Source organism: Enhydra lutris, unplaced genomic scaffold (assembly GCF_002288905.1).
Source record: "Enhydra lutris kenyoni isolate GAN:26980312 unplaced genomic scaffold, ASM228890v2 scaffoldscaffold20, whole genome shotgun sequence".
NCBI lineage: Eukaryota > Metazoa > Chordata > Mammalia > Carnivora > Mustelidae > Enhydra > Enhydra lutris.
The window spans coordinates 8,267,130-8,290,201 of record NW_019154104.1 but is presented as its reverse complement, the minus strand read 5'-3'; positions in this window follow the sequence as shown (position 1 = coordinate 8,290,201).

Here is a 23,072-nt window from a genome sequence, read left to right as displayed (position 1 = left end):
ATATATCTATTAGTGAAATTTCTGGGTCATTTGGCATTTCTTTATTATAGTCCCACATATTCTTGGGACTATTTTCTTACTTTCTTCCTTTTCTTTTTTTTTTTGGTCCATTTCTCTTTATTGTTCAGGTGGGCAATTTAGATATTGTTAAATCTTCCATTTATTAATTCCTTCATCTGTCCTTTCCATTGAATTTTTCCCCTATTATATTGATTTTTTTCTTTTATTTTTGATTTTTTAAATTCTAACATTTTTATTGGTTCTTTATAACTTTATTTTCTTGCTGATGATTTTTATTTTTTCATTTATTTCAAGTATGTTTAGAATTACTCATTTAAAAATTTTTATGATGACTACTTTGAAACACTTCTTGGATAATTCTAAAATCTCTCGACTCAGGACACTTGGTTGGCTCAGTCATTAAGCATCTGCCTTCAGCTCAGGTCCTGATCCCAGGGTCCTAGGATCCAGTCCAGCATTGAGTTCCCTGTTCTGCAGGGAGTCTGCTTCTCCCTCTCACTCTCCTCCCACTTGTTCTCTCAATCTCTCTCTCTCTCAAATAAATAAATAAAATCTTTAAAAAAATAAATAAAATAAAATCTGTCACTTCATTTTTGTTATTTATGGATTATTTCTTTTTTTCAATTTGAGCTGTTCTTGGTGCTTCATGTAATTAGTGATTTTTATATTAAAATTTAGACACTTTCATGTTATGTTCTGAGATGCTGGATCTTATTTAAAGTTTCTGTTTTAGCTGGCTCCTCTGGCAGCACTCAGGCAATGGAGGGGCATTATCTTCTTACTGCCAATGCAGTTAGAAGTCCCATTTCCCTAACACATTATGACTGTGTGGAGGGGTGTAAGTTCTGTTTTCCTTAAACCTCCACTGATAACTCCCTTGCTGGGAGGGATAGGAATCTCATTACTGCTTCCAGTATAGCCTTCACTGACACTATGGGTAAGTGGCTTATTACTGGTGACTAATGGTTAAAAATATTGACTCTTCACTAGACCTCCTCTGACACCATTTCAAGGAAGAAGGCAAGAAAAATCTCTTCATTGTCAGGTGGGATGAAAAATCTAGGCTCTCCATGGAGTCTCCCATTGGAGAGGAGTGGGAGCTCATTACCAGCTGGCGAAGATGAAAGTCATGGCTTCTTATTTGACCTTTTCTGATACCATCTAGTCATGGTTGTTGAAGGACAATGTTACAACTCATGAAGGTGGACATCTGGGCCTCTCATTCAGTTTCTGCTGATAAGAGTGGTGAGGAGACCAGACTTTTGTTGTTGTTTTTGTTTGTTTTGTTTTGTGATATTCGGCTAGGGTAGAGTGGTTGCCACCTAAGACTTTTTTCTTGAAAACTGCCCCTTTCCTGGTCCTTTTGGAGAACATTTCTGTCATCACCTGTAAGTATTTTTCAGGATGCCAGCTTTTTCAGCTCCAAATTTGGGAAATATGAAGCAAAACAAAAACTCACATTATGTCCTTCCTTGAATCCTGAGATCCTTAGCTGTTCTGCCTTCCTCTCTCTACCTTTCAGCTTTACTTATGTCTGTTTTATACATAATTTCCAAAGTTATCAGTTGTAGCCTTAGCAAAAGAAATCATGAGTGGTATGTCAACAACATCTTCTCAGAAGTGGAAACTTTCCCTTCTTTTTAACATGAAATACTATAGAGAATCTTACAAAAAACTCATGTTGGTCCCAACGAATTTGTCTTTTCTAATATCTACACTTTCAACTCCAAGGTCCATTAAGTCTTTGCATCTACCAACCTTCTATTTTACATTTCTCACATCAGTTCTCCCAACTGAGAGAGACAGGCATCTTCTTCTATATTCTAAATATCCTTAAAATCTGCTGTTACTTTGCCTAGCATAGTCATCAGATTTTTTAACCTGGGCTCCTCCCCTTTTCTGTTTGGCTATTTGTTTGTTTTTGTTTGCTTGCCTAATGCTTTTTTGCTGCATCTTGTCTCCTATTCCTGCTTTTAGATTGTATCTAAATGAGCCAAATCTTGCCTGACAGAATAAACTCTAATGGTGTTATGGTAAGACCTCAATCTTGAGCTTCTGTTTACTAAAAATCCCATAGTTAACTGCTGCTGATTAAAAAAAAAGAAGAAGAAGAAGAAGGCAAAAGAGTTATTGCTTGTTATCAAACTCTGAACTAGATTTCTTTTTTTTTCTTTTTCTTTTTTTTTTTTTAACTTATTTATTTGACAGAGATCACAAGAGAGGCAGGCGGAGGAGGGGTGGGGGGGGAATAGACTCCCCACTGAGCAGAGAGCCAGATGCAAGGCTTGATCCCAGGACCCTGGGATCATGACCTGAGCTGAAGGCAGAGGCTTAACCCACTGAGCCAGCTGCCCAGGCACCCCTGAACTAGATTTCTGAGATTCAACTAATTTTTGTACTTTCTGACTTCAGGGACTTAACTCTTTCTTCTATACTTCCGGGCAGTTGAGTTTTGAATTACTCTTGGCCAAATTGGGCCACTCATTGAGTTAATTCAGGTTTTGATAAACACTGACATCTGCCTAACCTACTTCTTGCTATGTTCTTTCCAGACATTTTCTCCCACAACTTGTCCATCCTCAGCCAAGCATTTAAATGGTTTTGTTTTGATTATTAAATCACAGCTCTGAAACCTTATATTCTGCTAATCCCTCTTTAAACTAGTTGTTTTATGAGCTCTACGTGAATGTACTTAGAAAAGTTAAAAACATCTTTATTGAAATGAAGGGAATTATTATCTTAAGAGTTTATTTTAAAGTAATTCCCTACCCAAATATGTTTACGTGATTCAGAACTCAAAAATGGCTATTACTGCTGGTGGAAGTGGTATATATTCAGCCCTTTCAGGATGAGATGAGGGTGAAGCACATATTCCTCCATTAGTCTCCTTTTTAATATAGCACTCATTTATCACATATGTATGCATTTATATATAAATGCATATTTTCTCTGTAGCCTGGCATAATTTATTATCATTTTATAAATGGTGAATTTGCATTAATAAATCTGTATTTTTTACTTTTTTTGAAGAACTAGACAAGTCAGTCAAAGAAAGTAAGAGAAAAAGGGAAGTATTTTGCACATTGCCTAGATTATGATAAACATTGGTATGTAAGGTATGATTCTGTTTCAAGTATAATTTGTAAATTTCCTGTTTAATGAGAATGCTCTTTTTACACCAGTACTAAAGGATACCACATAAGCAGAACACAGCTCAAATGACTTAATTGTTTATTTCTGATTGTGTCTCCCTTCCATGAGGAAGAAGGCAGAGCAGAATAGAAGTTGTGATGGAAACCATTGTTTTCTCTGCTCCAGCCTCCACTTATTTTTCTCTAAAGGATAGAACCCATGTTTCTCTTTGGAAAACTTCCTCCTATGCTATCAGTGTTTTCTAAAGAAATCTACCCCATCTCTGTTTCCCAGGATGACCACTTAACTTAATTCTGGCTGATTAATACAGTCCAGCTATGATTAGTTATCCTAACCAGATTGAATAGCTCAGCAATGGCCAAGTGGCTCAAACCAAGTAGGTAAGCTTGAGATTTTTCATTGGAAATGATGAGAAAGTGATGGATAAAAATATGAGAAAGAAGAGGCATAGACTAGTGACTAAGATGCACACCCTAGAACCATATTGTCTACTTCTAAAATTTATGTCACCATGGGTAAGATTCTTAATTTCTCTGTGCCTCAGTGCCTGCAAAATGTAGGTAATAATAGTGCCTACCTCATAGGTATTCTCAGGATTGACTGAACGGTGTCTAAAGTGCTTGAAATAGTTGTTTATTATTTTCTTGCTGACATTTTCTTAAACAGTAAGACATAAATTTGGAGCTTCTAGTAATTATTTCCCCACAGATATTAATTAGAGAATGAGTTCAACAGAAAGCAAGAGTATAGATAGCTAAGAGAAGGAAAGAAAAAAGCTCAGTCAGTATTATGTCCAGCTCTGTTTGATTTGCAAAACTTATAACTTCAGTCACTGTGTATTAGTGGTCTGTCCCCTGCAAGCAAAGGTGTCTGTCCCCTATAAATGAAGGAGCTCTGAGGAACGAAGGAAAAGGATATCAGCTGTTTGAAACAGTCTGTCCATGAACCAAAATCTCTAACAGAAGAGCAAGTACCATATTCAGTCAACACATTTAAAAAGCGTTTATTGAATGACTGCTACATGTCAGGTCCAAGGTAGGAATTAAAGATGCCAAAGAAGTGTACCTACTAGAGGAGATTACTATCTAATGGGGAGAGAAGTGTATTAGCTCAGGCTTCCATGATGGAGTACCACAGACCAGGTATCTTAAACAATATAAATTTATTTTCTCACAGTTCTGGAGGCTAGAAGTATAAGATCAGTGTGCCAGAATATTCCGTTTCTGGTGAAACTGTCTTGCAGGTGGCCTCCTTCTCACTGTGTCCTCACATGGCAGGGGTGAGGGAGAAAGATCTGATATCTCTTTTTTCTCTTAAAAGGACACCAGTCTTACTGAATTAAGACATCACCATTATGACCTCATTTAAACTTAATTACTTTCCCAAGTGCTGTCTCCAAATACACTTACATTGTAGGTTAGAGCTTCAACATATGGATTTAAGAGGAACACAATTCAGTCCATAGCAGCAAGTAACAATGCCACATGAGTCAGGTAAATACATGGTTAAATAATGAATTATCAAGCATTTCCTAAAAATATTTATTCATTCAATGAAAAGCAATTCTTGAAGACAAATACACTCAAAGGCAGCTTCTCATAAGTAAATGTCTCATATAAAAATATGCATTGTGAAGATAATTTTTGGCAAAAGTAATTTTGCTGTCCCAAAAGACATTTTATAGAAAAAAAGTTTATTTTGCAAGATAAATTGGAAAGCATGTTAATTACATGTTTATGGATTTAGCTATGGATACAGAGACAAAGTGAGTACAAAATAATCTATTAGATCATGCCAAAACCTGGCTGTATTTGTTAACCTCACCAGGTAATTCTGCTGAACCAGACAATGAATGCAATGAAAAATAGAAAAAATAACCAAATCAGGAATTGGACATTCTAAAAAATGAATAAGCAAAAACCTGTTTGTTGATTTGACAACAGATAGAGTTGACAAATGGTTGAATCAATTAATTGATTTAAGCCTTTGTAATTCCAAGCAGTAAAGAGGTAAAACTTCCAAGGTCAGGTTGGTGAGAGAAATGCATGTGTTGCGGATAGGAGGTGCGGTCTCACCAGGCACGTTTGGTAAGAGAATGCCAACAAAGGACACACCACTAATCACTCCTAGTTGCTTTTCTAGTCACTAGTCACTTTTCTAGTGGAATTGCTTTAGATTTTCACTAAAAATCTAAGTGGTGGGTATTACTGGCACTACTTTATAGACTAGGAGACTGGGCAAAAGATTTTTGCTCTCCAGGGCTCGGCTCAGCCACAGAAGTCACAACTTAGCCAGAACACATGAAACTGAATACAAGACCTTGCTTTTTCTACTTCAATGCACACGGAGCAGGGAGTGGCCAATATTTGCTACAACTGCATCTGCTGATGTGTGTGGTTAACAGTGAAGGAGAAATGCCATGGCATGTCCGGGATAAAAGAAGTCCAGGATCCCATGATTGGTGCCATTATTTTGCTTTTGTTTTCACGATACACATTGAATCTCATGGCATTTTATTTAATGGTTGAACTATTTTTAAATTTTTATCAAACTCTTGGTTTAAAAAAGCAAACCATCTAAAAATCCTTACTCTACAGAAATAAAAAAATACCAATCATCCGCTCCATTTCTTGCCAGTCTTCTGTCCCCTTCCCCAGAGGCAATGATTCTCTTCACTTTTACCATGTTCTGCTCTTTAACAAATCTCTGAAAAATGTATGTAGGCTGTTATTTCTTGATTCAATTATTTCAGCATTCTCTATCAACTTCCTGTGATGGCATATGAGGTTGTAGCTCTCCATAAACCTCCCACCACTCCACTTCCTCTACATATAATTAACAAATCTCTATTCTGTATGAGACTATGTAATTATATTTTATTCTTGAGCCAGGTGGTTTGCAATGATCACATTTTCTTGTATAGTTCTGATTTTGTTTTGCTTTGCTTCATTTTAACTTTTGTGTTGTTTTCTTTCACTTTGTAGAAGTTAGCCAGGTGTTAGCTTTTCCATGTTTTGCTGGAGGCATCCTGTTGGAGGTCTCCTGCTCTGCAGTCAGGATTAGATGTTCTCTAGGGTGGTGTCCTAGAAGGTTTCTGCCTTTCAGATGCCGTTTTTGCTGGATCCCAAACTTTCTTCATTTTGCTGAAGCACATCTGCCAGTAGCTCCTTGGGGGTAGAGGGAAGGGCATGAGTGTAAGAGATATGTGGTTTGAGGCCATGCAAGCCTGGAAAACGTTTCTACTGTACCCCCATGCTTAACTGGTAATTTATCAGGTTCTAGATTTCTAGATTGAAAAATAATTCCTTTTAACATTTTGGAACCAATAATCCACTGCATTCTTTCTTTCAGTGCCTTGAGAAGTTTGTTGCCATTTGATTCCAATTTCTCATATGATACTTGGTTTTTATCCTGAATCCCAGAATAATTTAAGGTTTTTGTCTCTGGTCTTTTAAAGTTATATAATTCTGCCCTTAGAGATACTTTTTAATTCATTGTTATAAGTACTTGACAGATTTTTGGTTAAAGATTTATTTATTTTAGAAAGAAAAAGAGAGAGATTATGAGCAGAGGGAGGGGCAGAAGGAGAGGGAGAGACAGAGTCCTCACGCCAACTCCCCACTAAGGTTAGAGCTTGAGGTGGGACTTGGTTCTAGGACTCTGACACCACAACCTGAGCTGAAATCGAGAGCTGGCTGTTGATTTCAGCCAGCTGAGTCACCCTGGTGCCCCTTGATAGACAATTTTAATATAGAAGCAAATGTCCTGTTTGGGAAATTTATTTATTTATTTACTGTATTATAATATTTTCCTTGCCTCTGTTGTCACTCCTCTTTATTTCTGAAACTCCTAGTGGTTGCATGATACACTTTCTTAATCAATTCTTTGTCTTATCTTTTCCACTCACATCGTCCACCTATTTGTCTTTTGGTTTCAGGAAAGCCTACGTATTATCTTCCAAATATTATACTCTTTAAAAGGCTATCATGTTCTCATTTATTTTCTGGTTTTAATAGTATTCCTTTTTTGCATTATAAATGAAATACATTTTCTTGTCTGTTGGAGAATATTAATAATGGTAAATTGATGTTTCCTTCTGTTCTCTACATTGTCTCTGGAATACTATTGTTTCCTTTATTGACCTCTGATCGCTTGCCAGAGTTATCTTCAAAAATACTGCTATTTTATTGTGCATTCACTTTTACAAGTTTGATACATGCATTCCAGTTGGGAATGGTAGGGTGGTCAGGCAGTCTGCTGGATTTTTGTTCAAAATGCAAAATGCTATACTGTTACTTTGCGTGGAACTGTTCAGTCTTTGCTGAAAGGGGTACTTTACCTTCTTACCCAAGGGTTATAATTCTTTATTCAACTTTCTCATGTCTGGTGGTCCTGAGTTCAGAGTGTCCACATTGATTTCTCTAGGGAAGATACCTGAAGTAGGGAAACTAATTGCTTAACAAAATGGGGTGGGTTTAGACAGGAACGCTTAATTGTTATTTGCATTCTCTTTCAAAATAGTATCCTCTTTCTATCATTTGGATCACCCTGCTTCTCTTGATGTCTGGTGCTTCCATCTGAGGGTTGAAGTTCATCATGACCATCTCTTTCCATGGGCACACAGTTTTTGATCAGTTCTGCTGCTGGATTCTGACTCCTCCACAGACTATCCATCTTTTTATATTATGGTATGGGTATTAGACATTTCTCAGTTTCAGTCATAACAATTCCATGCTTATCTTTTGATTTTTAAATTTTTTTCATAGATTAAAGGAAAAAAATGTTTTGCGGCCATAGGAGACTTTTTAATCCCATCCTTCTTGAAATTAGAACACACTTTATTTTCTGAAAGGATATGATGTGGTTGTCAAACAAGCTTTACCTGAAGTAGGAGGTCAAAGAAAGGTAGCCTCTACAGCAGACTGAATAATTATGGATCAAATGTTTGGAGTTATTTGTTGTGTAAGAACCATCAAGGAAATTTATAATGGATTTTAGACAGATGTCATAGCTATTGAGAGAGTTTTCTCCAAAAGGATTTTAGTATTTTACTTAGGCAAGACTAGGTTTTTTTATTGTTATGCAGCAAATTACCACAAACTTAAAATTTGGTGTGGAATGAGTGTTCTCTGCACGAAGTGAAAATTAAGGTGCTGTACCTGGTTAAATTATTATCTAGAGTCTCTGAGGACAAACACACTTCCAAGCTCATTCTTGCTGTTGGTAGAATTCAGTTTCTGTGGTTGTAAGACTGAGATCCCTCTTTCCTATCTGGTTGTAAGCCAGGAGCTGCTTTTGGGATCGATAGGTTGTGTGTATTCCTTAAAACAGGGTCGCCTCCATCTTCCAGCCAACAATGGTGCAGAAAATCCCTTTCTTGTTTTGAGTCTCTGACTTACTTTTGTGTAATGAATCGCAAAAGCTCTCTGCTTTTAATAGACTCACATGATTAGGTCTGGCCCACCCAGATAATCTCCTTATCTTAAGGTCAACTCTGCCAAATAACAGCCCAATTATGGGAGTAAAACCTATTATATTTGAAATTCAGTAGGTTAGGGACGCCTGGGTGGCTCAGTTGGTTAAGCAGCTGCCTTCGGCTCAGGTCATGATCCCAGCATGCTGGGATCGAGTCCCACATCGGGCTCCTTGCTCATCAGGGAGCCTGCTTCTCCCTCTGCCTCTGCCTGCCATTCTGTCTGCCTGTGCTTGCTCTCTCTCCCTCTCTCTCTCTCTGACAAATAAATAAATAAAATCTTTAAAAAAAAAAAAAAAAAAAGAAATTCAGTAGGTTATGTAGGTCTGTATATCAGGGGGTGGGAAATCTTGGGGGTCCTTTTAGGATTCTCCTGACTGCAAATAACAACACAAAATCCTGTCTTATTTATCTTCTATTAAACATATATTTGAGGCTGCTTTTAAATTTATTAAAAAGTTCCAAAAATACCCCATATTCCATATGTCATTCATCCAACTTCCTTTAATGTTATCATCTTACATAACTATAGTAGACTCCTTAAAACCAGGAAATTAAACTTGGTTAATGCCTTCATCATCTCTTTAACCCATAGGCAACTGACATTATAACCTCCATGCAATCACCCTTCCTTAAATTATTACCCTCTTTCAGGTAGTAGAACAAAATTTGCATTCCTGAGACCCATTCTCCATCCCCCAATACGCTACAACTTTTGCAAATGTTTATATTATTTATGCACTTACACAAATAATTAAAAAACAATATATGTTTCTTCTATCTATAATGTGTCTGTTTTCATCTTCTATTTTTTAAGAAATTCCATAGTTCAATATTGCAATCAGGGACCTACTGAACACCAAAACCATAGGTATTTACCTTTTGCTCTCCCTGCTCTCTATCGAGTAGAAACCCTAGAACTCAATGTGCTATTTATTAACATTTGGTTGAATAAATAAGGCGTATGATTATTCACAAAAACTGTGATTAAAAGTTTTTTTGGATCTCAAAATATACTGAAATGACATCATTATACATTAACATGCACAGTATATATTTTTACAAACTGAGGCTTGAGGGTTATTTATTTTTCCTTCAGGTTACTACATTAGTGTGCAAATTTTATTTGTCTGATATGGGTAATAAATAGCGATCTGTGTAGTCATGTGCCTTTTTAGCCCATGCTTATTCTCACAGACCCTTTTCTAAAACTAATGGAGCCTTTCTTCTTTTTTATTTCTGTATGCTAAAAATGAATCTCCTGATAATAATGCTTTTAAATTCATTGACTAGGCCCTCAAAAGCCATGGCTTGGCAGCTATCTGGGTAGTAAAAGAAAATGCACAACGGCAGGACCTAATTCCATGACATTCCACTCTTCCATGCATAAAGGAAATGATGGAATGATGAAATGACGGCTGGTTTCTGCCAAGGACAGAGCAGGGAGAAGAGTGCCCTTTAGAGCTCCACCCTGTAGAGCAGGCGTGCCTATCAGGAAAGACCTCAGAGCAGAAGGGCACTTTCCCATGCAGCATATGGAGAATATCACATAGCCAGCAGGACAAATTAATGACCCCATAATAAAATATGTTTTCACATGCTATTAAAGCTGTTGTCACACTTCATTGCATAGATGACTGGAAGCTCATGGTGATGGAAGGTGAGGTCAGCCTCCTCAGTCAGCCTGAGTTACAAGTGGGCAGTCCTTTCCCGTAAAGTCCCCTGGAGTTTGGGGAGTTCTCTGTGTTCTGTTTGGTCACTTTCGTTAAAAGGAAATAAGTAATGGCCCTTCCACAGGTAGACTTGGAAATGGAGGTGCAGAATGGTTCTTCCAGGTAGGCACTGCTAACGGGGGTTCCATCTAGATGACAAAACCAGAAAGGTAACTAAATCTCTGTTAGGAAAAGTCGTTGCTTACTTATGGGGTATCTGAATTATGGAAGACGGCTTATAGTTTCTGTGTAAGGGAGAATAGGTTGACACTCCTAGAAACTAACGGCTTCCAGTATGGATTGCATTAGCATTCTGAATAAAAGTAACCTGAAGAAATTTGCTTGGATCTTCATTATGGACCACCAAAATGTTACAGTAAAACGTTCAACTTCTTCCACTCAATGATTATTTAGGGACTTAGATATTAGAAAAGCATGACATTTCCCATTACATGATAATGTTGGGTTGCAGAGGTTACACATTTTTTTTTTAAAGATTTTTATTTATTTATTTGACAGAGATCACAAGTAGGCAGAGAGGCAGGCAGAGAGAGAGAGGAGGAAGCAGGCTCCCTGCTGAGCAGAGAGCCCGATGTGGGGCTCAATCCCAAGACTCTGAGATCATGACCTGAGCTGAAGGCAGAGGCTTTAACCCACTGAGCCACCCAGGCGCCCCGAGGTTACACATTTTTGAAGAGCTCAATCAAAATTACATGGTGCCTTATTTAATTTTTTACCACATAATAGTTGCTCAATAATATTTGGTATTTTAATATGTGCATATCAGAACACTGTGAACTGTGCTAGGGTAGAAATGACACTGTGTTGGCAATCAGGAACCTTTGTACCAACATTGGGTCTGCATCTCCATTTCTGCATCACCCTGGACAATCATGCTACCTTTCAGATTCATATTTATTTCAAATTTTATCTTTTAAAAGATTTTACTTATTCATTTAGAGAGAGAGGGAGAGTGAGAGTGTTTGCGGGCTGGGGGAGGTTGCAGAGGAAGAGAGAGCATTTCTAGCAGAATTCTTCTCAGCATGGAACCCAATGCAGGTCTCAATCCTATGGCCCCAAGATCCTTAGCCATGATCAAGAGTCAGCCCCTTAACAGCCTGAGCCACCCAGGGGCCCCTATCTCATATCTTAAAATAAGACCAGAACAAGGTAAATTCTCCATTCCTTCTTTATCAAGAACTCCATGATTTTTCTAGATCCTCAGCTAATAGCAACTTCTGAGGACAGAGGTTTCTGTATGCCAAAAGTGTTGTAAAGAATAAAATGGTAATTATAAATACTGAGCATCACCACTTCATAATTTGTGCATTATTTCAGGACCCTTTACATGACTGTTGCTTATAAGATGCCAAGCAGACCAGTTAGTCACAGAACTTCTCTGGTTCAAGAGCTGAGTGCCTGTCTTGTCTTCTATGGATCTCAACCACGGCAGCTGACCTGGCACATAATTTATCACTGCAGAAAGAGGTGGTGAACTCACAGGAACAGGAGGTAAGCTCCCCTCATGCATTCTACGCATTAACAGCTTTCGCTTTTTGTGTCCCCTCTCAGACTTTAAGCCCTCTCTCTCTTTTACTCATCTAAGACTCCATTTCCTGAGCCTAATCTTATAGATGTCTGCATTCACCTGTGACAAAACTGTGTAAGTATTGCAAGGTCATGTTATCGCAGCAAAGCACTAGCTGACAGGTTGAAAAATCAAAGGGGAGGCTTGCAGACCAATGTATAGTTAATTGCACATTACTGTGGACTACACAATCTTCCAACACAAGGCTGTAAATACCTAAGGAACAACGGGGAAAAGTGTTTGCATTTTATGAGACTGTTATTATATTTTCTTAAACTATAACGGGAATGCAATATCTCCTTCTGCACCTACAAATATACTTTTGAGGGCACAAGGTCATGGTCCCTAGGATAAGGTTTAGAGAATTCTGTGAGTTCTCAAATACAATAAGGAAATCTTCTAGTGGATTTCCCCATTTCAAAAACCTATCAGTCGTGCATATAACATTTATAAAATAAAAAATGCTGATGACCGTATAAGTATATACAATTTATCCCCATTAATGCTTAAAGAACTGCAAATTAAAATAAAATAGAAAATATCACCTTTTGGTCAACAATAAAGCATTAAAATATTTAATGTTGAGGTTAGAACAGTAAGGGCACTCTTTCCCTCAAAACATTATCATGCTAAACAGTAATGGAGGGATGCCTGGGTGGCTCAGATAGTTAAGCATCTGCCTTCGGCTGAGGTCATGATCCCAGGGTCCTGGGATTGAGCCCCGCATCAGGCTCCCTGCTCTGCGGGAAGCCTGCTTTTTCCTCTCTCACTCCCTCTGCGTGTGTTCCCTCTCTTGCTATGTCTATCTCTGTGAAAAATAAATAAAATCTTTTAAAATAAATAAACAGTAATGGATTTGAACACATGCCGATTTTCTTAAGTAGATTTAGAGAATCATAAACATATGTAACCAAGAAATGTTTACAATAAAGAGTACATTAAAAAGTTATATAACTGAGGATTTCTTAATGATACATACTTAATTAGATAAACAAGATATAAAATAAAGCAAAAAATGCTCTTGAAATGTTCAAAAGTAGGAGGAATCAAATCATCTATATAAAAAGAGAAACCAGAAACAATCCAAGAGAAGGTTAAAGTTATTATTAATATTAAATTAAGGTTAACATCTTTAAAATAAACTGTTCACGTTTTCTGTGTAAGTTCTGCTTTCTTCCCCCTCTTCTCTGATCAAACTGGCTAACATCTCCATTGTACTCTCTGTACCCAGAACCTTTAGCCTAGCTCCAGAAACTATTTATTAGGCAGACATGTATATACCTATCTCTCTAAATTTAGCGGAGTCTTCCAAGGATTGAATAAAATCACATTTGCCTGTTTTCCAATACTTAGCAGAAATGGCCACAACTTGACTAGTCAAAGGAATCCTCTGGGTTGTTTTCATGCTTAAAAATGCATATTTGAAACCGATGATGACCTTATCTGAATCTCTGTGAAGGGAGTTCAGGAATCTGTGTTTTAGTAAGCATCCTAGATAATTCTTATGTTCAGATTAATTGGGATTGATATCTTAGTATATGATGAACATTTAGTGAAATATTACGCAACGCAAATTTGAGACGAGTATGTCAATACTTGTCTCAATTCCAGGACCACAGATCTTTACTTCACCTGAGCATCTGCTGGAAAGGCATCGAGATGGATGGGCTTTTGGGTGAATTATGGTTTACCTTCCTGCTTTTGGGAGAAGTCATTTTGGTGGGAGAGGGCTGCTCTGCCATTTAGGCTGCCTGAGGTAGTGTCTGGTATCTATCGTCTCAGGGAGCAGAGAGATGATATATGCTCTGGAGCAACTTTTGGTGGGCTTGATATCTCTGGGTTACATCTCTCTCTTGTTCACCAATCTTTCCCGAATGGAGTGAGTACAGAGGCTGCACCACATTCTGGCCCCCAGCTTCTGAACTAGCATTTGGGATGGGAACGACATTGCACTCTGATGTTGTTTGGTCCCATTCAGCAACGTATAGTAGAAAAGATAGTGATGGTGAGCCTACCTCTGAGTACATCTGAATATTTAAGGGCCTCCAAAGAATGAGAATTCCCCACTCTGCTCCTTGAAAGGAGCAGCCTCAATCCTACCTCCCCCCTCTTTTGTTTTGGTGGAACTACTACATTTCCTTCATTTTGCTCACTTCATTTTGGTGCATTTCCTTTATGACAGAATTCCATCCCAAAGTACGTTTTTAGTTTACAAATTCTCCTACACTTTATAACATTTCACGCTAATGTAACTCACTATCACCTTTTTGTAAAACAAACAAAGAACAAAACAAAACAACAATAACAAAAAGAACAGATAATAAAAATAAAGCACAGTGAAGTTTAGTGCTTTCCAAGACCACATGCTTCAGAAGTGTCAATAGAGAGGAAGGTTGGGATGTATTCCTCTCCCCAGTCCACTTCTTGACCTTTGCTGAAATGGTCTGGGCAACTAGAGAGGGATCAGAATACTGACTTGGTGAGTTATTCAGAGAGTAACTTTCCTCTATAATAATTCCCCATCTGTTACTAAGACTGCAGCAAATTGAAACTTGTAGATTTTAAGCATTAATCTTGATTAATTTTTTAACTTAAGGGACTGGAAAATAGGCATTTGAATTAAATAAGACCCTACTGAAGGACAAGAAAATTACCTGATTTGGTAAAAGTTCAGGAGGATATTGAACTTTTTAAAGAATTAGTTCTTTAATGCCTAACGTGTAATAACCAGCCCCATGTCTTTTTGTTTGTTTGATTGTTTGTTTCACACTGTCAGGTAGCTTTACAGTTCCTATGAGTCACATAAATATCTTCTTTTTTTTTTTTTTTTTTACTAAGATGTCTTTTTTTTGTTAAACCTCAGAGCAGAAAAAACATGCTCTCTTCAGAAAACACTTTTTTTTCCCCCATCAGCTTTATTATTTAACCTTTAAGGGATTATCCTGTTTTTATTTTACTCGAATGAAGAACATTACATATCAGAGTCTGGCGACTAGGAAATTTTATGTTTCAACTGTTCTTCTTTACTAAAAATTCAATGTTAGGTTAGTGCTTATGTAAGTATATTTTAATTTGCCAATTGTTAATTGACTATCTTCAGTACTTAAGATCATGATTTCTGAGGTACTTTCTTCACCACCAGAATTCTGTGTACTTCCAGCCAAGATTAGCCCAAGTGCATTAGAAAAAGAATGCCTTTCCCAAGTACATATTCCTGTAATTGTTGTCACTTCCACCCACTCTGCTCATCTCATGATTAAATCAAGTTCAGATTGTGCTTCTCAACCCTCTCAGATACCATGCATCATTCTGTGGAAAAATATTTATAAAAGGAATTAAATCAAATATTCGCACACACCCCAGTCATTATGGGTGATTAATTTTCTTTTCTCGACTCCATTAAGAGCCTTCACTGATATTCTTACCAGAGGCTGAGGTCTCTAATTTATTTCCCTCCCTCCCTCTCTCCCTGAAACCCCCTCCTTTTAATGGTCCCGGGTCGTGCTGGGATACTCATTAGTTTCCTGCTAGCTGTTCTGCCAAGCCGCCTCTGAGGCCTCAACGTCACCTCAGAAATCATTAACGTAACCGGCGCAGCAGTCTCCACCTGCCAAGCGTAATCATTTAGAGAATGAAACCTGCTCCTCCATAAATGAGCATTTTGGGGGAGAGAGAAGTAGGGAGGGAAAGCCCATGGGCCGGAGACGTTTTCTCCAAACAAACGAAATCTCAATAATGGAGATGAGGAGCCAGATGTTTGCAAGCATCCTGGTCATGTTTGGGGAACAGAAACGCTGTGGCGTAGAGGCAGGATGACTGACTTCTGGCCAGAGAAGGAGACACAATGATGATATATTGAAGGGCGAATTGTGTCTAATCACATTGGTGATTTTTGAGAGCTGCGTTTTGCTCACACAAGGTGGTGGAATTTCTTTGCAGATGCCTTCTGAGAATGGGATGATGCTGTTTCTAGCAAGGATATGGAAAACCCATTTGCCCTTCAATCAGAGAAGAATACCTATGCATTTATTGATATGTCGTTTATAGGATTTTGGTTGAAGATACAACTGCTGGCATTGTTCCTTATGTCATCATTCAAAATTATGTTTTATGCACTCTGGATGGCAGACTCCATGTTTGGATTAGTGATCCTAAAATATAGTTCTCCTCACAGAAAAAAAAAAGGGTGGGGATAGAGTCCACTAACACAGGATTATTGCCTTGTTGGATGCACAGAAAATGTAAATCTTAAAAATATAAATATAAATCTTGCATGGGAAAAAAACGCAGAAACTCTGCATAGAGGGGTTCCTATGGATGAAAACTCTGTCTCCCTCCCCCCGACCACTGCGGACATCAGGAGCATTTTATCTGCTTCATGGGTTCGCTCACTACAGAGCCTATTTTACTTTGGTCCTACCATGGCAGCAGCATTGAGAGGCCCGGCATGGAGAGGCTTAGGAAGCTCTGTGTTTATCCAAAGCCAGGTAGGGTGAAGCGGCAATGCATAGTTGTTAAAAATACGGACTATGTGATCCGATAGACCTAAGCTGAGGTTTTAGTCACCAGCGATATGCTCATAGGCATGTTGCCTTAATCTCTTCAACCCTGGATTTCTTTATTCATGAAATTTGGCTGATTATACTGTCTCAGTAGTAGTATTGTGGTTGAATGTTGTGAATTCATGTAGAGTACTTAGCACCAGCCCTTGGCATGCACAAAGCAATCAATGAATAGTAACCAAAGTTGGCTACTTAATTTTCTAGGCCTGGTGCAAAATAAAAATGTGAAGTCCTTTGCTCAAACATGTCATGGTGTTTGTCATTTGCTGTTTTACCTCATGCTCTCTCAAGCACAAGTATACTCACCCAGCAAAATCCTACAGATGCATGAGGATGCTCCCTATGACCCAGAAGCAAAGCAAGTCTCACCACCTCCCAGGGTCTCCCCTCCTGCCAGCTAACACATCGAATCTTCTCTTCCCAGAAGCCTGCTGTGCCAATCCCTGGCAGGCCTCAAGAGCTTGCATTTCTGCATTGGGATGAGCATGGGGGCTAGGTGGAAGAGTGGGCAAGAAGCACGTCCCAAGTTAGCCATCCATTGAATACAACATGGCTCCACCCACCGGCCATAGAGAAGGTCACTCCCACACCCTGGCCTGAAACATGGTATGAGGTATATACGTTTTCCCTTGACCCTCCTCAAGATTCCTCTTGGCCTCTTTCCAGGAGTGAAGTGGCAGGAGCAGAAAGGGGGAGGCTGTTTAGTTCTTGGGGACACATGAGGCAGGCTGTTGGGATCTGGCCTGGGGAGGTGGAGTCAGCAGGATGAAGAATCACATTTGAGGCTCCAAGCCCCAGCACATGCCTCCTTGTCCCCTTGGACTTCACTTTATAAAGCACTGCTCAAAGATAAAATTGTTAAGGATTTTAAGACATCTGTCACAGAATATTAAATCCCAAGTAAAAAGGTCCTGAGAGCTAGGCTTCGTGCACTGGTCACACACAACTGCTTTGACCACCACCCCTACTACAAGCTTCCTATCCTGCTTCACCAATAAAAGGTCAGATGAACCTGGGTATTGCACTTACCCATTCAGCTATTGGAGCACTGTCAGTAAAATGAGGGTTATATGGGGTCTAAGTTCTCATTTTTTCTTTGTTGAATTTTTTTCTTTGTTCCATTATTTTGTTTTTTCCCAGGTTTACTGAACTATATTTGACATACAGTGTGTAAGTTTGATTTGTACACCGTGGTGTGTATAATATGTACACGTGTACAACATGATGATCTGATATACGTACGTATTGTAGAATGACCACCACAGTAAGGTTAGTTAACACATCCATTACCTTACACACTTTCCATTTTTATGTGTGTGGTGAGAACAATTGATATCTATTCTCTTAGTAAATTTTAAGTATACAAGATACAACATAATATTAACTACAGTCTCTGTGCTGCACATTAGATCCCCAGAATTTACTCATCTTTTAACTGTATTTTTCTAATAGACATTTTTCCATTTCCCTCACTTTCCAACCGCCAGGAGACCACCAATCTATTCTTGGTTTCTATGAGTTCAACTTTTCTAGATTCCATATATAAGTCAGCTCTTTGTCTTTCTGTGTCTGATTTATTTCACTTAGCAGAATGCCCTCAGGTATGCAAATAACAGGTATTCCTTCTTTTTTTTTACATCTGGATAGAATTCCATTGTGTAATATACTGGGTTTCATTATCTGTCTGTTGATGAACACTTACGCTGTTTTCATGTCATAGCCACTATGAGTAATTCTGCAATGAACATGGGCGTACAAATGTCTTCAAGGTACCAGTTTTATTTCCTTCAGATATGCACCCAGAAATGGGGTTCCTGGATCACATGGTAGTTCTATTTTTACTTTCTTAAGGAACTCCCATACAGTTTTCCATAGTGGCTGCACCAACTTTGATTTCTACCAACAGTGTATAAGAGTTCCAATTACTCCACTTCCTCTCCAGCGTTTGTTACCTCCAGCAGATCTGGATATGGAGGTGGTGGTTTTGATTTTAAGAAGCCATCTTGAGGTGCCTGAGGGGCTCAGTCAGTTAAGTGTTGAATTCTTGATTTCAGCTCAGGTTGTGATCTCAAGGTTGTGAGATCGAGCCTCATGTCCGGCTTCATGCTAAGCATAGATCCTGCTTAAGATTCTCCTTTGCCCTCTCCTTGTGCCCCTCATCCTGCTTCCTCTCTCTCCCCCTCTCTCTCAAGAGGGGCACAGGGAGAGGGAAAAGGTATATATATATATATATATATATATACATTTTTTTAAAGATTTTATTTATTTATTTGACAGAGAGAGAGAGAGAGATCACAAGTAGGCAGAGAGAGGAGGAAGCAGGCTCCCTGCTGAGCAGAGAGCCCGATGCAGGCCTCGATCCCAGGACCCTGAGATCATGACCTGAGCCGAAGGCAGAGGCTTTAACCCACTGAGCCACCCAGGCGCCCTATATATATATACCTTTTTTAAGGGCAGGGGCTATCCTGTAGTATTTTTATAAACTTCATAGTATGTTGTCCACAAAGGTATTCAGCAATTACATGCTGATTTATATTCAATCATAAGCTCTATTTCTGTGACAAGATCACAAATTACTTGAAGAAGAAGCCGTGTCTTAAATACCAGTTCAGGGAGGCAGCTTTATAATAACATAAAAATGGACCCTGGAACTGACCAATAGAGTTTACATCCTCAGTCTATCATCTGTTTGTTATATGATTTGGAAACAAAAACCTTCTGAGGTCCTCGGCTTCACATCTGTCAGTCATGAATAAAATGCCTATGAGATAGAGCAGTTTAGGGCTTTAATATGATCATGCTTACAAGGTACATTATGTCATCAGATGAGTGTTTCATAAATGGCAGATCTCTCATTAAAAGTGGTCACCATATGCAAATTGGCTTTATTTGAGTTAACTAACAACATAAACCTTAATATTATTGTGTCCATTATTCTATCTGCATAACTGACAAAGACACAATTCCTGTACAAATGACTTATGTGGGACCTGATCAAAGGGACTTCCCTAGTAAACTCACTGTGATGTTCCTCAAAACCATTTGGGGTTTAGCTCAGTATCAAGTTCTAAAAATGTTGTATGTCTCATTCAGCAGGAAAGACAGAGCATTCGTGTATAGGAAAGATTGGCATTGATACATTGATACATTGATACATTGATATATTGATACATTGATGCAGCTGTGTCTGCATACCCATTCACCTGGCCTCTTACTTACTTTCCATTCTCTTTGACACACTTTTGAAATATTCTTTTTCTTTTTAGCGTTTTATTTATTTTATAGTTGTTGTTGTTGTTTTAAATAAGCCGGGGGGAAATATATATATAGAGAGAGAGAGACAAAGCAAAAAACAGGCTCCTAATTATAAAGAACACACCCTGAAGATTCTTTAGAAATCCTTCCCTTTGCAGGTCACAGAGTGCTATTATGCTGGTTCTCCATGGAATTCTCTCAGTCAAGGAAGAGCCATGCCAGTAAGTGAAAAACTGCTTTCTCTGACTTCTTTTCTTTTCTTCTCATTTCTGATCAGATGCTGGCTACTTAGCAAAACAGTATTCCCGTAGTGACATACAGGACAGCAACAAAATGAACTTGTCTTGTGATGATGGATGTTGAAGCTAGATTATGATTTCCAGGTCTGCAATCAATGGTGTCTATGGAGTTCCTCTCTCACTAGTCAGGTATTATCGTGTTCAGGCCACCAGAGCAGTGTGAAGTATGTCTGAAGAGCTTTATCTTAGCCTTATCAGGCCTGTCCTTTATTGTCTGGCTTTGCTTACAAGCTTGACAGCACGTTTCTTTGCAATTACATATTCATTTGTCTGTCTCTGTCATTGCATAGTAAGCTAATGGAAGTCAAGCCCTATCTATACACTTCTTTATTTATTACATTATCACGGATTGATTCAGTCCCTGGCACAGGACATTTAGGAAGGAAGAGATGAAAGGAAGGAGGGAAGAATGGAAGAGACTTTTATGAGGTTTTCAGTAATTTTTAAGGAGATTCAACTGTCATTCATATGAAACAGTTAGACTTTGTCTAAACTGGAGTAGGTTTGAATACTTTCTCTATGTGTTGTAATAAATATGCCTTGATGCGTGTGAAAAAAATATCACACAAAAAGTGACCATACCGTAGTTCCAGATATCTTCTACAAATTATGACACAGCAGTGTGTGTAGATGTATTTCATCGTTTTGTACATAATCCAGGTCAAAACACTGTGTTGAAGGCATATTTGATACGTAAAGCACAGTTAAAGATCACTAGGAACTTTTATTTGTTGCAGAATACCTACTTGTGGAAAATCAACTGTAGCATAAATTGCTGTGTTTTACTCTTCTCCAAGTAACTTGGTAGTTAGCAAGAAAAAAAATTACTGAGCTGGGAGAGGTACAAGAATCTGGGCTGAGCAGAAAAGGAAGATACAAAGTAAAAAAAGAAATTTAATTGTAAGGGACCCTATAGACTATCAGTAAATAACATTCAATGAAGCAATAAGAATATTTTTGTCTCTAAGAAAGGAGCAATGAGAGCTTGGATTCTTATCTCTCAGGTACGTTCCTTTTGACCACACATGCATGACGCTGTGGAGTGTGTGTGTTTGTGTGTGTGTGTGTGTGATAGAAGCTATACAACCCAACTGATTAGCTTTAAAATTTCCTGGATCTTGGATGGGCAAGTTCCAAATGACAGGAATCACTCTAAGCTGTCAATGAGCACCTCTTAATGCGAGGATATTATACAATAGCAAGAAATATGGTGCATTAAATGATGGACTGATTATCTTCTGATGAGCATTGTACATGCTGCCACCCTCTGGGGCAGGATTCAGTGGACGGCTTTCACATTTTGCTGAGTCTGCAGGCCACCTGTGGCAGTGCGGTTATGCTGTTCTTCAGTAGGCAATGACATCCTAGGTTGCCAGAAATGTGAGCACGGGAATCACATCAAAACACTGAGACCGCAAATTAGTGCCTCGTCTACATATTGCGAAAACTGGGAAGAGTAAATATCCTCACCTGCTTACTGCTTGCTATTTTTCTGAGGGTGTTTTCTGCTGATAATTATTTTTTTCTTTTTCTTTTTTTTGTCCTGGGAGGGAAATAAATAGAGCTCCAAGAATTCGTCTCTCTCTTTTCCCTAGAATAAGACCGTGGAGATAGCTGATATTCTGTTACTACTAAGCAGAACCCACCATGGTTAGTAGAAAGACATTCCAACTTAGTAAACATTAAAACAGGAAGTGCTGTGTAGCTAAAATGCATGTTAGAATTGAAAGGCTTTGGTAATACTGAATATAGACGAGAATGTGAGATCTGAAAATAAGGGAGTTTAACATCTTCGGGGTGAGCTGTGCGTAGGACAATGCTAATAGAACACAAAGGAATTTTAAAACTTTCTAAAAGAAAATGGGAAAAAAACTGCCCTGCTCAATTTAGGATATGAGAAACAAACCCTTTTATTACAGACATTGGTAACTCTTTCTTTCCCTTTTTCCTTTTTTTCCTTCCTTGCTTCAGGCGATCCATCATGAAATATTTATCTAATATCTATTATTCATTAGTCACTTTGTTAGGTCGTTAGGACACAAATATTAATAAATTAAGAATCCTTACCCTTGAGCATCTTCAGAGTCTACGTGCTAGATATTGTGAAATCACTGTTTCTTTTTTCTCCAACGTTCTTGGCTTTAAGACATAAGTGATCAAAAGGAAATTTTTTTGTATGATTTTGTTATTCATTCATACAATCAACATTGAGTTTGGGGAAGGATCCGAAAAAAATAATTAGATTAGCCTGAGCTGACCATAAGAGTATGCTTATCTGAGAAACCACCTATTAGAAGTTGTGTTTTTGCCTAAAGACAAGAGATGTCCTTAGTCCTTGCTCTTCTCTTCTGATCATTCATCTATTTCCAACATAAGCAGAGATACAACTGGTCAACCCTTCTAGAGAGACGGCTCTGCCATTCACAAGCAGAAGTACTTGGTAATCCATTTGAGAGGGGACATATCCTCAGGAATCTGCCACTTCACAGCTATTGATTTTCTGTAAGCCTCAGTTTCCCCATGTTCAAATTGTTATGGCAATATTAATATCTGCTTTGCAGATTTATTTTAAGGATGATGTATGTTAAATAGTGTCCACCAGATAAGAGAATAGTTACCTGAATATATTTCAAGAAAACTTTATTCTTCTCGGTTAGACTGTATTTTTACACCAATGATATAGTCAATTAATGAATCCAAAGAGAACTATTTTAGAAGGAAAAAAAAATCTTTGATGAGTCTAGCTGTGTCACATCTAGGAAGGCACTCCAGAGAGTTATAACATACCTCAAGAAACACTCACAATATCAACATCCCAGTAGAACTGACTGCATTTCATAAAAGCCATCTCAATATATTTCTTAGAAGAAACTCTAAGATTCAAATTAAGAGACTGCAATGTAAAGAGAATACTTAGAAGTGGTTTTCATTCATGACATCTGGTCCCAGTTTTGAATACATAGTTGAATATATAGTTGGAGGAGGAGAAGGAGGAAATGATGCATATGT